The sequence below is a fragment of the Plecotus auritus genome (genome assembly GCF_963455305.1).
Source record: "Plecotus auritus genome assembly, chromosome: 8".
NCBI lineage: Eukaryota > Metazoa > Chordata > Mammalia > Chiroptera > Vespertilionidae > Plecotus > Plecotus auritus.
In genome coordinates, this window is record NC_137782.1 from 167,793,485 (window position 1) to 167,797,885 (window position 4,401).

Consider the following 4,401-nt stretch of genomic DNA (forward strand, 5'->3'; position numbering starts at 1 on the left):
TCTTAACACCCCAGAGAGATGCGCTCAGGGGTAGGTCCCCAAAAGGAAAATAGTGGGAGAGAGCGTTGGTTGAGGGCCTGGAAGTGACCCTGCACCTGTTCGTCCTCTCGGAGAGCCTCTCACCCAGACACCAAAACGAGAGGGACCAAGTCTTGCAGCGCACAAAAGCCCTCACCCGCATCATTCCTGAGGCTTCTCAAGGCTCCGTGAGGCAGGAAGGTCACACGTAGCCCAGTTGGCAAAAGGGGTGAGCCAAGGCCCAGGCCGGGAGGTGACTGGCTCCACATACATGGACCCAGGACTAACTCCCCAGGCCCCTGACCTCCAGCTCCAGGGTTCCTGTGTCAGCTAGGATGGGAACAGGCTGGGCACACAGTCCCTTCACAGGGACACAGGGACCCTCCCCAGAGAGCTGTGGCCCTGCCTTTCCCTTCTCTCCTCCAAAATGACCCACCCCTGCAGGTGCTCGCTCTCTCCACTGAGAAGAGAAATGTCACAGAGGGGGTGTCAGGCGGGCTGGGATGGAATCTGTTGTCCTGGACTCAGAATAACTACCACAGGCTCGTGTCCCTCTGAAAGTGCCCCAGTTAGGACCATACAATTGTTTGTCACCTCACTAAGGCTGAAGGCCCAGCATGTGGGCAGCTGGTGGGTGACCTGATTCAGGACACATCTAGTTCTATGATTAGTGAGGGGAACAGAGAACAAGGTGTCCCCTGGAGGACACGGCTGGGGGTGGGGCGGGGGGGCCGAGGCGAGGGGCTGGTTGCACCTGCGGGAGATTCTGCAGCCTCAGGAAGAGGCCCTGGCCATGTCTCGAGGCACTGGGCGGGATAAAAGCTCAAGGGAGAAAAAGCAGACTCTGGCCTCCCTGAGCTGGGCCCCGCACCGGGAGACAGAATGCACCCGGGTGGCTACCGTGCGCCCCTCCAGGGGGCACTCACATCATGGTCTCGGTGCCCCGGGAAAGCAGGATGTGTGAGCTAAGCTATAGATCACACCGAAGCAGGAGCCGGGAGGGAGAACAGAAGCTGCAAGCGCAGGAGCAGCGTAAGCCCTCCAGGAGATCAATCATGCTCTGTCTGGGGAGGAGCTCCCTTACATTCCTTCAGCCCAGTTCCCATCAACAAACACTGATTGAGCACCTACTGTGTGCTGAGCCAGGGCAGTTACTGAGGGGGAGCAGGCACTGCCTTGGAGCAGCTCCTGGGCCAGGAGGGACGTGGGCAGGCTGTCCCCTGCCTGTCCCCCTGGCGCAGAGGAGGAGCCCCCGGGAAGATATGTTGGGTCAACTTGCTCTGGCTTCACAGAGAGAAGGATGGAGGGCGGGACGGGAAGCGGAGCTTGGTGAGGATGCACAGGCAGTCATCTGGGCCGCAGAGCCAGGCCTCGGCAGCTGGGTCAGCATCCGGGATCCCCAGGGACCGGGAATCTGGCAGCAGCCTGGGACCAGTTCGCAGAGTCTTGAATTCCAGGCTGAAGCGTTTGAACTTGATTCCGAGGCAATCGGGAGTCAAGAGATGTTTCTCAGTGACTCAGGCTCCTTCATAGCCTGGGACACTGGTCCCGGCCGATGCCCCCCACCACCACCTCACCCCCAGTGGCCTGGCTCGCTCTCTCCTCTGCAGCACCACCACTGAGAGGGAGGCTCCAAGCGGCCTGAGCCGTGGGCAGCGCCAAGGCAGGGTGGCTGCCAGGAGCACAGAGCGCTTGGCCCAGGCTGGCTCCGTCTGTGGGAATCACTCTGTCCCTGCAGAGAGAGGCTTCCCGAGGGAGGTGGCTCAGGGCCACTTGGATGTGCTAACCAGGACTGATGTCAGGCGGGTACAGCTAGCCTGGGAGGACCTAAGAGCGCTCAGAAACTTTTCCACTGTTTGCTGCAGCAAGGAGATTTTCCATGACCATTGTATTACAAGAAAATGCCGTTGTGTGCATTGTACAGTGTACGAGTGCCCTGGGCTGCCGTAACAAATAACCACAAACTCAGTGGCTTAAAGCAGAAATGTATATTCTCTCCGTTCTGGAGGCCAGAAGTCCAGAACCAAGGTGTCGGGAGGACCGTGGTCCCTTTGGAGGTTCTAGGGGAATCTCCTCTCTTGCCTCTTTCAGCCTCTGGTGGCTCCAGGGATTCTTGGCATGTGGCCGTGTCACTCTGAGCTGGTCTCCCTCTGCACGTGGCCGCTCATCCTCTGTCTTCTGCTCTCCCATCTCTTCCAAGCACACTCGTCTCTGCGTTTCAAACCCACCTGACAACCCATGATCATCTCCTCTCAAGACCCACAGTTAATTACATCTGCACAGACCCTTTTTCTAAAGGATTTTCACTTAGGGTGGGGCATATCTTCTTAGGGACCACCATCCAAGGTGGTATTACACACAGTCTTTGGAATGAGACAGAGCCAGGCTGAAATCCTGTCTTAACTCCCTACTCAAGTTTAGTCATCTCCCTGCACCTCATTGCTTTTTTAAAAAAATTTAATTTTATTGATTTCAGAGAGGAAGGGAGAAGGAGAGAGAGATGGAAACATCAATGATGAGAAAGAATCATTGATTGGCTGCTTCCTGCACGCCCCACACTGGGGATCGAGCCCTCAACCCGGGCATGTGCCCTGACCAGGAATCGAACCCGTGACCTCCTGGTTCATAGGTCGACGCTCAACCACTGAGCCATGCTGGGGTGAAGCTTGTTTCTCTATCTTAAATAAGAATATCTATTTATAGGGCTGTTTTGAGAATTGCATAAGTTAATACTTGCTTGGCATACAGTGCACAGTAAGTAGCATTGATGACGATGATGATGATGATGATGATGAACTAACTCAGAGAAGAGAAGAGATGTATCTGCCCAGGGTCACACAGCCAGACCTGCAACTCAGGTCTCTCTCACACTAAGCTCTGTCGCTTGTTCCTCAGGGACATCTCATGCTCCTCAGGTCTGTCCCAGACACTGTGCACCTCTTGGCAGGAGGGTGAACAGCATCCGACGTGGGGTGGACAGCCAACTATTGGCCCCAGGGAAGTGAGGTTAGGATCAGAACTTGGCCTTGAGTTATTCCACTGGCAAGAGGGAAAATCAAACTTGGCCTCCCCTCGTATAAGAAGCAGCCTCACTATGGGTGGGGGGCGGGGGTGGGGGGAGTAGGGGGAGGTTTTGACCACATACCCCGTGGCTGCCTGCCGTGGAGTGGGCTCCACCAAATGCTGTCTCCTCGAGCCTTGCCTCTTCCCTGCCGACTAGGAACTGTATCCCATTCAGAGCTGAACTCTCTCATGGTAAGAAAATGACACCCTCTCTCCATCTGGGGAAGCGGCTACAATAGGGATAGGACACCCCTGGCCCCAGATGAAAGAACGGGTGCCAGCGGAACAAAGGCAGGATTCATTCCTCCCTCTCGGAAGTCTTTGCAACCAGATCTCCCCGCCCCGCCCCCCAAAAGACGCAGTTGACTTTGATCTTTCAAGCCCTGCACTCAGATTTCGCCTGCTGCCTGGTGAGGCTCCTGCCAGCTCTCACAGGGGGCACTTATTAGCGCGGTTGCTACTTACAGTGGCACGGGCATGGTGCTGATGAACTCTGGGGGAGAAAGGCATGGCCTGGCTTCTGTCTCAGGTGAGATAAAACCAAATAGGTTCCAGGCCCTGGGGGAGCCTGGTGCTGCTTGCTGATCCCCGGAGAGGACAGCAGGTCCTGGCTGTCCCAGGACAGTGCCTGAGAGGCGGAGGTAGGGTCAGGCCTTAATGGGGTCCTGGCTGGGTCCTCAGGAAGCTCATCCAGGAACACATGTATCACCTAACAAGGAAATTGGTAGAAGGGGCAGGGAGCGGAAAGGACAGGAGTGTCTCCCTCCTAGTGAAGCACGGAAATGTTCTGACAGCAGGAAAAATGGGAGAAAACAGAAGGGAATGAGTGGACATCATGGTAGGAACGTGGGGGTTGGAGGGAGGGCAGATGTGGCTCTTGGCCAAGGGGTGATTCATAGGCACCAAGTCCTACAACCACAGAGGGGGTCCAGAGCTGTGTCCTGTGATCCAAGGGGTCTCAGACCCGAGGCTTAGGCTGAGGAAGAGGGAGCCTGTCCCCATCCAGGTGATTGGCAAACTTTCCCAGATGCCCTCTTTGCTGCCAGCACTGTGCTAGGCCCCTGGATATAGGAGCTGGCACCAGCCCTGGCCTCTGGACTGACGGATGGTAGCAGTCTGTGGGCTAAAGGCGAGTGTGGGCCTACAGCTCTGGAAATGGAAGGACTTTCTTCTGGGCTCTGAGCCCCTCCTGTGGAAGCTCCCAGGGTCTTGGAGCACGAAAGGTGAGGCTGGGGGAAGAGGGGCAGTACTACCTCTGTGCCCACCCCCATGTCCAGAGCCACTTTTCTCCTTCTACTCTCTTCTTTGCTATCTCTTCTG